We start from the raw sequence: 11,855 nt of genomic DNA, 5'->3' as shown, positions 1-11,855 counted from the left end.
AATAGGGCATATGTAAGTTACAGTACTGCATGACTATTTGTTTATTGTCCCTCGATATTGTAGAGGGGAAAGGAAGTCCCCCTCCCATTTTATTTTGGGGTGCCTGAAACCATTTGATGAAATAGTAACACCCATATTCTCCCCCCTCCCCCCCATGCTCATTGGGAGTAGGAAGGATTGTCATGGTGGGGGGAAGGGGATGTTAGAAGTAGGTAACTTTAATGTTACTGGCATGAGAAGATAAAAAGATGGTACTGGTGAAAACAACAATGTATGATACACAAGCTACAGGCAGTAAGTTACGTTGTATCATTTTTATGCACATGACCACTTACCATGGCAGGTTATATTATAATAGCTTATACCTTTCCTTTGACGCAACTGGCAGAATTTCAAAACATGCGGCGGCAACCGCTTAGTACACTGGTTAGTTCAGGTGATTGGCCACCCCCGCTCCCGTGGCGCTGGTACTTGGAAACTATTCCCGTTTTTCCTCGAGATTTTTCATCTGCCAGACCGAACCGGCAACATGTTTGTTCGGTTTCTCTGTTTTATGAATTTCCATGCTCGTTGATCTGACTTTTTGGATATTTGGGTATCGGTATTCACGAAGTTAGAGTGGCCAACTCGCATTTGTTTGGACCCTTGTTTTTAGTAATGTCTGATTCAGGGAAGTATGTTTAGGATGTTTGTGTTTTTGTTTGAAAAGGGTGGGGTAAGGGAGGTGAAAGACTGCCGAAATCATCGGTAGATCCACCAATACTATTTGGTAAGAAAGTGTTGCGGGAGTTTGTATGTTACGTGGGAACAATAGGTGCAACATGAACATGTCAGTGTCCTGAATGAGAAAGAGTGGAAGGCTCTTTATGGAAGTATGGTTTGGAGGAGATTAGAAAAAAGGAAATCGGGAGTTTAGAAGCGATCTGTAATCTTAGGAGGTTCGAAAGATCGGGTGATCTTCCGAGTAAACCTTTGGTGAATTCTTTCTTGGCAATGTTGTCTTCTCCCAGCTCATTTCACATTGTAGATGGTAGCACCTTCCCCCCCAGGTTTACTCCTGCTCCAGTTGCTGTATCTGGGATTACTACTTGATCCACAAAATAGTGAAACGTGGTTCGCCCTTGCCCCTTTTTTTTATGCGTCCATGGGAGGGGACCAAACATTAAACGTTTTAAACAGACCAAAGTGGAAGTTGTTTGGTGGACAGTTTTTTTGTTGGTGGAGGGGGGGGCGCCTGATCGGTCTCTCTCGTACTCCTAAAAGACCTAGACCTCTGTCAAGCTCCCAAGACCCAAGGGAGGGAATGGCAAATGTCCGACAGCTCCGAAAGGGGGCGAGAGGGGTTTTGACTTTGGCGATCAGTCGTCCCTTCAGGCAGTCCTGTTGGTAACGTACCCCAGGCTGCTGCACGTACGCCATAGAAAACAAGGCGATACTGGGAAGTGGCCGTTATTCTTCGGATAGTTCAGCCTCGGGAAGGAGTAGGGGGCGGCGTTTTTTCGCGGAAAGTATCGCGTCCTGCTCAAAGACGGTCATACTTTCCGTGTCCTCGTTCACAGGAGGAAAGGGGTCTTTTCGGACCAAGAAGGGTGGAGTAGCCCTCTGAGATTTTTGTTTTTTTCAATCGGAGGAATGAAGAGAATGATCCCTAATCAAAAGGAATAGGGTTTTCACGTCAGTTGGAAGTTCGCTCACCGCTTCGTGTTAGCCCGGTGGTGGGTCCCTCGATCTCCTCATCGTCGGAAGGGTACCTCGTAAGGAGGCGGAAATACGAAGGATGGTGCTTCGGGGACATGCAGCAGAGATTGGCAGTGATTGTTTCAATCATGGGCGGAGAAGCCCGAAAAACCAACCTTCGGCTAGAACGTAAAGGAATCGTCGTCTCTCCCCGGTTTAAGTCCTACCAACGAGGAACGCAGGATACGTTACAACGCGATCCAGGACGCAGTGCGTCCCTTAAAATAAGGACGAAGTGCAAGGAACGCGAGGACGGCAAGAGGGAAGAAGTGATGGACGCATGGTGGAACGCATACGTTCAGGAGGAGGACGCAGGTACGCAGGGCGGCGCCAGCAAGTTCCAAAACATTGTCTCGACAAGGAAGAGAGGAGTTTTATTAGGGAGTCAGTGTCCCGCTTTCTAAACAGGAGCTGCATAATGGGGACTTCTGAATTGGAGAGTCAGCAGGGATCGTGGGTTTTCAAGATAATTTCTTCCTCCCCCCAGGTAGGAAGAATTTTGCGGAGAGTTGCGGAAGAGGACAAGACCGGAAAGCAACCTTCTTCGGCACCTACAAAGAGGCTAACAGAGTGCCATTCTTTCTTTGTTTGAAGGAGATTTTTCAACCTTCAGGAGGCCCAGCCCGATCTCCACGCCTTTTGTCGCAATTTTCAGAAGACGAAGACAGAAGCCAAGAAACTCGTCAGTTTTTGAAAAATGCCTTTGTTCCATTTCGGACCAAAGAAAGCCCCTTCAACTCGTTAAATGAGTGGTTTGAAGGAGAAAGAAATGAGTCGGGGAAGGACTTCTTTTGTATTTCCTCCAGGCCGAAGTTGGCTTGTCGAAGTCCTGGTGTTTGGTATGTACAGGGGGAAAGTTCTTGGCCTGGGTGAGTGGCCTGCCTCCTCCCAGGGAGACTTTTCCAACAATAGTGGTTATAGCTCCCAGTAAGACATGCTTTGTTTGCATTCAGCCAAAGTGTGGTGGGAACTTCGTCCCCCCCCCCCCCCCCGGAAGTTCGGGGGACCATTTTACTCAAAGGTTATTCTTTATGGACCCTTTGAGGTGTTTTAATTTTCTACTGGGTCGTTTGGGGGGGGCCCTGGCTCGGCCGGACTTCGGAGATGGAAGATGGAAAGAGTCGTCAGTATCCGAGTTTGTCGAGAAGTATTTATGTCATGTATGGGATAAATAAGCCTTGAGAGATGGAGCTAATGAATTGGCTTCAATTTTTACAGCAGGTTCGTCTTGGAAGAAAAAGAACATCTCCTTATGCTCGTTCGCTTGCTAAAGGGAGTGTCTAAACTGCGCAAAAGTCGGAAGTTGATTGATTTCTCTCCTCTGTTCAGGGACAGCTCGTTCCCTCAAGAGATCCAGTTAAGGGGACATACTTCTCTCCCCTCAACTGCGAACACACTCAGAAGGCGAACTCAAGATCTTCTTAACGTCATCTGTAAGGAAAGTAATTTACCTTCTAAGGTCATGAAATAAGACTACGAAGGATACGAAGAACAGTGCACAGCAGCCCCTTTGGCGGGTAGGACCTTTTCCAGCTTCGACCAGCCATTTAGAGGGAAGAGTTCCAACCAAAATGAGGGTGGGCCCAAAAACTTCAAACCAAACCTAAATCAATGAGTCAGGAAAGTCCTCCAGAACTTGTGTGGGGGGTCCAGACTTTTCGACATTTCTGGGAAGTTTTCTGGCAAAGACAAAGGAGCGGTATTCCTTGGTCCGTAAAGGTAGCGAAGGAAGGGTACAAAGATTCCCTTTCTCAAGAAACCACCTATCCGCTACAGCTCCGAGAGCCCTAGGGGACTCATTACATCGATTTTAGAGAAGAGAGAGGCTCTTTGGCATTCAGGTCGTACCCACCATGATGAAAAAAGGGGGCAATAGAACCGGTTCTGGATCACGAATCCCCAGGGTTTTTACAAACCGTCTGGTTTCTATAGTACCTGAAAATCATCCAGGAGGTTGGAGGGCCGGTACTTGGACGTAATCCATCTAAAACTTGGTTCGTAGAAAAGAACCAAGTTTAACCCCGATGGAGGGGGACGAACGATTCAGTTACTGGCAGCGGTGTTTACGACCAGGGGACTGGAATGGGGGGTAACACTGGGACCTTCAGGATGCAGTCCACTTCCATATTACCAATTCATTTCCAAAGGTACCCCCCCCAGGAAATATTTGAGATTCGGATGATCCAGGGTAAGGGATTTAAATCAATTCAAAAGCCACTGTGTTTCGGGCGCTTGTGCACGGCTATCCTCAAATTTTTTACAAGAATGATGTCCGAATGTGGCGAAGTCGGCTTCATCTGGCCAGGAGTTCAGGAGTCTCTCTCTACCTCGGACGATTGGCTCATCAAGAGCCCAACAATCAAAACTAGCCAATGTTCTGGAGGGGGGGGGGACCACTCGGGGACGTAACATTGGAATTAAAAAACACCTCAGCAACTGGGTCTTGATGGTGAACCTGGAAAAGTCACACTGATTGATCCCCTCTCCAGGAACTAGTTTATTTTGGGGATTCTGATATCCTCAGTGTACTTTTTCGGGCTTTTTTTGTCCGTCACCCGAAAGGCCAGGACCTATGTGGTATACGGAAAGTGCAACAAGAATTCCTATTGAAAGACCCAATGCCTCCCAGCCGAGAGGGCGTGGTGGCAAGGGAAGAAATGAGCCTGCTGGGGAGACTCCTCTTCGTTAGCGGCGGTTCATTTCACTAGGGAGTACTTTCACATGAGGCCCCTTACAGTTCTGCTTTCTGAACGAAGTCCTGGCCAAGAAGATCGCAACCCAGATTCCTTCCTTCCGGTTTTCCAATTTCCCCTTCCGAAGATAAAGGAGGAACTAAATCAGTGGTGGCTAGTTCCGGAGAGGTTGTCAGAGGGGCACGTCACTCCCACGCAAGGAAGGAACCCGCCAGGACCGGATATTATTTTCCGACTCCGTCAGACGCAGGCTGGGGAGCGGGGACGCTGGCCCTCGGGATGGAGTCAGGCCTTTGGCAGCGAAGAAGAAAAAGGCAATGGCACATAAAACAGGCAAGGAACTGATGGTCGATCTTCTTGGCTCTGAAAGCGTTTTCAGACCGGGGGTGGGATCAGCGGGCAAAGTGGTTGCAGATCAACCGCGGACAATACCACAGCTCTGGCATATATAAATCGGAAAACAAAGGAGGAAAACCCAACTCGTTGGTCCCTTTGCAACCTGGCGAAGGAGATTCTTTCTTTTGGTCGCAGAGAGAAAAACGTCAACCCTGCTCACCAGGTTGCATTCAGGGAGATAGAAGAAACGGTCAGGGCGGATCTGTTGAGCAGGGATCGGGAACAAGGGTGCTTTCCTTCCACGGAGTGGATGTTTGCATCTTCAAGTATGCCAGGGGAGACTTGTGGAAAAGCTCTGGGGCCACTTCCAAGCTAGTGGATCTTTTCGCTACCGGGGGGGGAGGGGGGGCAGCGACCGAAGGAGGTTAACCGAAACTATTGTTCTGCCAATTCCCAGGACCCTCGTTGCAAGTCACAGTCGATGCCTTCCTACTAGATTTGGACGGGTCTAGATGCGTACGCTTTTCCCCCCACCGTTCCAAGATTTTAGGAAAGGTAATGAAAAAACAAAATTCAGGGGAAAGTCGGGAAGGAACAAGGCTGAACCCTGAATAGCCCCATAATGGCCGGGCCCAAACAAAACGTGGTTCACCAGCGGTACTGGAACACGGGACAGGTAAGATTCTCCGAGAAGGTCTAACCCACAGAGAGTAGATCTTCTACAAAAACAACCCCACTTCGGACAGGGTTTCCACAAAGAACACCCTCGCTCTGGGTACTGACTGCGTTCAGGACTCTTCGAAAGACTTGTCAGAGCGAGGGGTTTTGTTTTCTAGAGAAGCAGCGGAAGGCAGTTAGTGGCAAGAGCACGAAGGCCCATCGATCTATCAAAAGTGTACCAGTCGAAGGGGTGGAGAACGTTCCGTCAAATGGTGTAATGGAATCGGAAGAATTTTCTTCATCCAGTACCTCTTGTGAACACCAGATTTGCAGATTTCCTGGGGGGGGGGCCTATACCTGAAAGAAAGAACTAGGTTTGGCTAAATCAGACGATTAAGAGGCTATAAGTGTAATGTTGTCTGCAGTGTTTTAGACACCAGATGGTTTAAACCTTTTCCAATGACGCAGATTCTTAGAGATCCTCCTCAGATTCGTTTGATAAAACCAAGGAAGGATCGACGGTGTGCAGAAACCCCGCCTTCTTGGAATTTGGATGTCGTTGCTCAAATTCTTGGAGACGGATAAGTTCGAATCCTATGGGCAAGTGCGGCCTTTGCGAGAGGCTAAACTGAAGAAAACTATCTTCTTAGTAGCCTTAGCTACAGCTAAAAAAGGATTAGCGAAGCTAGCTGCAATCTATTGACAAGCAAATAGGAATGGAAGCCACAACAAAAGCAGTTTGTTCTTTTCAACAGGAGTTCTTAGCAAAGAATTGGAGAATCCTTCGAACCATGGCCAATGGCCAAATCAATTTGAGATTGAAGGACTGGCTGATCTGGTCGGATCAAAGAAACAAGAAAGGGTTTTCTTTGCCACAGTAAGAGCCTTGACTGGTAATTACGTAGAAAAGAACAACGAAGCATTAGGGGAAAAAAAAACTTTCATGGTTCTCTGTGGATAGGTGCTCTGTTAAAGCTCCTTACTAGACCTATGTCTAAAAAAAAACGCAATGGCCTTTTCTTTGTTCTTGTAAGAGAAGTCCAATTAAAGCTGCCCATTTGGCTTTTTGTCCAGGAGGAATGACTTCGGTATTAAATTAAAGTTCCAAAGCTCATGAAGGTGAGAGCAATCTAGTAGCTACGTCCTTAGCATTTCAGGAAAAAATTTAGCCCTCAAGGACACATTCATAGATTCAAACGTAATTGGAGGACAAACTTCTGTTGTTTTGCCTCTCAATTACCTTAGAGGCGTGAAGAAAACAACTTTTGATAAATTTGTCAAACGTTAGGCCCGTATGTCTTCTCCTCAGGTACCAGTACTGGGTGCAAAGGAGTTTCCCACCCCTCATAACCATAATAAACATGCTGAGGTTTTTATTTTCTAATTAGGTTTATAGTGTTTTTAATGGTTTGTCTGAGGAAGGTTAAAGACCAGCCTCAGTCCTGATTGGTTAGTGTTTATTGATAATGTGTGGGGGTTGTGGTTCGGTGACTAACTTTCCTAGCAATGAAATGCCCGTGGTAAATAATGAGGGCTCTGGGTTCTCTGTCAACAAATTGGTCACAGTCCAGATTGTCAGGACCCTTATTTGTTAGCTTTCTCAACAAACAGGTCCACGTCCTAGTTGAGGAGCTACATACGGGTTTAGCAGGCCTAAAGAGCCAGGAGGTACGCTACGAAGTCAGCTTACCTTAGTCAGGTAAAGGCAACATGATACATAGTTCTTAAAAATTTAGTTTAATTTTTTGAATTATGGACGATGTTGCTGTTCTATGGACCCACCATCCAAATGGTGAGTCAATCCAGCTGTAATATTATACCTGCCAGTAAGTTGTCATGCATAAAAAATGGTAATTGTTTATGATTACAACTAAAGTTTTTATGCCAATTACTTACCTGGCAGGTATATTATAACTTAAATTCCCCAACCCGCCCATCCACCTCCCCCCATGGAGACAGGGTTCCAGAAGAAAAATTCTGAGGGGGGAAAACGGGAAATTAGTTCCAAGTACCATCGCCACGGGAGCGGGGTGGTGGCCATCACCCTGAACTAACCAGCTTGTACTCGCGGTTTGCCGCGAGTTTTGAAATTCTGTCCAGTGCGTCAAGAGGATAAGCTATATATATACCCTGCCAGGTAAGTATGGCATAAAACTTTATTGTATCATAAACAATACCATAATAAACTGTATGTACTAATGTTGTTTAAACATAACTTCCTGTTTAGCGGGAAAAGGGAAAGAAAGTCAAGAAAATTTAAAGTAGTAATGGATTACTTGATATGCTTTATGCAGGGCACAAAATGGCCTGCAGGAACCAATAGGAAATGTTTGGAAAAAAAAAAAACCCATGCCTGAATGGTCAAAAAAAAAAAAAAACAAAATGCAATTTTGTTGTAAACCTGTAAGAATTGTAACTTATACCCGAAAGACCAATGGAATTGTCTTTTCTGGGCAGTTATTTTTTTGTTTGCTGTTGTTAAAAGATAGTTGTACAATTCTAACATTGGTCATTGTTGATCATACCCTGCATAGTATCAAGAGGGTGAGAGAGAAGTTGGTTTTAAAATTTTTTTGGAGACTTGAATGGATGGTACCAAGTGCAACATCCTTGTACGTAGTTATACAGCCTTTTTGTATGGACATTTGCCCTACCCAGTGATCCTTTTCAGTTCTAGAGGACGTGTTTTTAACCCTCCACTGTAATCCCTCCTGCATGCAGTTTTGTGGGCTGAAAATACAAAAGTTCTTAAGCTGTGTTGCATTTCATCATTTCAAACTTTCTCTGCTTACAGAGGAGGAAGGGCCTCCAGAGAGATAGAAAAACATGTTAACGGCCCCATTCATACTATGACTTAGAAATTGTGGATGAGCCATTGTTGTAAAATATTTGCATAATGTTGACAGCTTTTATACATTCATATGAAAGGCTCTCCACCCTCCCCTCTCCTGGCATTCACTGCACTATTCGCCTATTATTGTGCACACGTGCACACACTTGCTTTGCTGCATGTTTTGTTCCTTCATTTCACCGACCTAATGTCGTCCATTCTCTCCACATGGCCAGATCATCCTGTCAACTAAACAAACCTTGTTTTGCCAACATTACATTCCTAAATTTATTTCTTATACTTTCAGTTATTCTTATGGCCACATGTAACACAAATGGTTCACTGCAACAGCTTTAACAATTTTCCCTTTGGTTCACTATCCCCACTTGTGTCTCCAGTCTTTTGTCCCATAATCACTTTCTGTACTTGCCTGCCAGTCACTTCCTTAAGCATAATTAAACTTAAACTAATCCCTTTCACTCCAGTGTTATCCAGCCTGGCACTTTTTTATCCTCAAAATTCAACAGCTCTTCAAAATGCTCACTCCATTAACCCAGGATCATTTACAGCAGATAGCATTTTACCATGTGCATCTTTAATTCTAAGATCCATGTGTTCACTAACCTTTCTCAGCACCTTAGGTGGCCACGAGTTCGATTCTCAGGCATTCCATTGAGGAGTTAGAGATTTGTATTTCTGGTGATAAAGTTCACTCTTGACGTGGTTTGGAAGTCGTGTAAAGCTGTGGGTCCTGTTGCTGAATAACCACTGGTTCCATGCAACGTAAAAACACCATACAAACAAACAAACTAACCTTTGTATGTATTAACTTGTATCATTACTTCTTAGTTCTTTAAGGTTCATGCTCACATTCTCCCTTGTATTTTTATTATTTACCTTTTTTCATTCCATTTTTCCATATATGTACAGTCATACCTCATATTTCGTACCCATGGCTTCTTGTGCAACTACTAAATAAGCCATCATGGGACCAAAGAAAGTTCCAAGTGTAAAAAAAAGGTGAGAAACACTATAGAATTTAAGAAAACGCGTAGCCAAATGTTGAAGGTTATAATTTGTGAAAAGGCAAGAATGTTGCATGCTGATCTGATTGAGAAAATGCCTACAAGTTTTGTTATCAGGGAATTCAAGGCCAGTAAAGGCTGGTTTGAAAAATTAAAAAAACGAGCAGGCATACATAATGTGCTTACCTCAGTGATTAAGGACATATTTGCAAAGTGAAGTGATGTAAAAAATTTTTTTAGAGAATTATCATCCCAACAAAGATATAATCCGTGTCTCCAACATGTTTAATGACCAAACTTTGTTTCACTTTAGGCAAATTGTAAAGAGATGCCAGAAACAAATATCTCTGGACAGTTTTATTGTGTGACGGGTCTCCAATGACTCAAGCTGGTCCTAGTGCCAGTAAAAAAACAAAAGAGGGTAAGTAACCCCAGATAGTGCCAGTAAAAAATTAAGAGAAGTAAACCCAGATAGGACATTGATATCTGAAGTCCTTCCAAACAATAACCTTTCCTCTACCCTCTCCCCTCCTCTACCCTCTCCCCTCCTCTCCATCTTCCATACACTAAACATGAGTGTTCCATACAGGTAAAAGTTAAATGTATTTATCCATTTCGTTAGTCATTTATATTTATATTGCAATACACCACCTGAACACCTGAATTAGCCCTGGTCAGTGACCAGGCCGAACTATATCCCCACAGAATTACCCGTAGTTGGGTAATTTTTAACTGCCAGCACTACCAATGCTGCAGGTAAACTCCTTTCTACTGGCAGAGCGCTCTCCCTTCAATTGCTTTTTGTTCACTTGAGAGTTAGGACGTTTCCTAGCTCGAGCGAAGATTTTGGTCTATTAGCCTGACCCACAGATTAACCTGCTGTTTTGTTGATGAACTTTGGATTACGTTTTGGACTTCATTTGGACCTCTTCTGGATTTTTGATTTGACTAAAGCGTGGATTGGAATTTTCTATCATGGACACACCTCAGGAAGGAACTTCCCTGGTTGCACCTTCGAAGTCATCCTCATCTGCTACGACTCCAGAACAACCTTGCAGTGACTATGGGTCAGCAGATCAGTCTTGTATTGCCTGCAAGAAGCGGATGAGTACCCTGAAATATGACAGACATTCACATTGCATTAGTTGTAGGGTGGTACAGTGTGGGGTTAAACAGAGATGTCAGGAGTGTAGGGACTGTTCGTTGGACCAGATAGAAAACTATTTAGAACATAGGAAAACTCTAGCGTCGAAGAAGCGTAGGGTGACAGAACCTAAGAAAGTAGAAGAAAATTTAGAAATTTAGAGGCTGTATTATTAAAAAAATTAGAGGATAAGTTGTCATCAAGTATGACTAGTCTTTTTACTGAATTGATGACAAAATTGAATCAGGATAGGGATAGTAATAGGAGTGTGGACTCAAACCGCTTTTTTTCAGCTCTCCTTCCTGTTCCACAACCAGCCCTAACGGGTGCCGGAGGTTATTGGGAACCGCAAGCCCAAAGGGTAGGATCCGCCGGCCCCCCTGGCACGGAGCAGACAGTGTCAGCAGCAGAATTCCCCCTTTCCCCTAAAAGCGTAAGTAAAAAGGGTGAATTAGCAATAGGTGAGACCAAGATTGTCAGGGATCCTAGTGTAGATGTTAAGGATTAGAAGCTGCAAGAGCAGTGCCTTTCAGGTTCAGATTCAGCTATCTTTATTGGATCAGACGGAAGTTCTGTTTCCGTCCTCGTGTTTTCCGAAGGACAAGGACATTAAGTACGTATATGTATAACAACGCAACCACCCTTTCATTTAATATGAACTCCTGTATAAGTGGGTTAGTTCACGTCATACAGTACAATGTAGGCATTAGCAGCATCCCTTTGGCCCTTAGCTGCAACCCCTTTAATTCTTATTATTGTACCTATGTTTTTAATCTTTTTTTTTCCACCCTCTCCTAACAATTGATTTCATACAATGAACTTACATGTCAGATATATACTTAGCTAAGACTCCGTCGTCCCCGACAGAAATTCAAATTTCGCGCCACTCGCTACCGGTAGGTCAGGTGATCTACCTGCCTGCCCTGGGCGGCAGGACTAGGAAACCATTCCCGTTTTCTATCATATTTTCTCTGTTGCGGTGGTATCAACATTGTTGTTACTACCTCCTGACTGGAATTCGCTTTTCAAGACTTTTTTGATCATCTATATTGGATTTCTTGGTGACGTACTGGTCGTTTGTTTGGCATGGCTACTGTGGACTGGATTTGGACTTGCTTTTGAATTTTCTGATAGAATGTCTGATTCAAGTGTTAGTGTGAGAGTGTGTGTGAATGTAGGCTGCAAGGTGATGGATACCGAAGGCTTCGGTTGATCCTCACACTGTATGTCGTAAATGTAGGGGGTTTGACTGTTCTTTGGCTAACACCTGTCTTGAGTGTGAAAAGTTGAATGCTAATGAATGGAAGACTCTAACTTCTTACTTGAAGAAGTTTAGAGAGGGATAGAATTAGATGGGCTGCACAAAAGAGTGTGAGTACAAGGCCTATTGAGCCTTTTTCTGAGTCTAACTCTCCTTTTATTAATGAATA

Source organism: Macrobrachium nipponense, chromosome 3 (genome assembly GCF_015104395.2).
Source record: "Macrobrachium nipponense isolate FS-2020 chromosome 3, ASM1510439v2, whole genome shotgun sequence".
Lineage (NCBI taxonomy): Eukaryota > Metazoa > Arthropoda > Malacostraca > Decapoda > Palaemonidae > Macrobrachium > Macrobrachium nipponense.
This window is presented reverse-complemented; position numbering follows the sequence as displayed.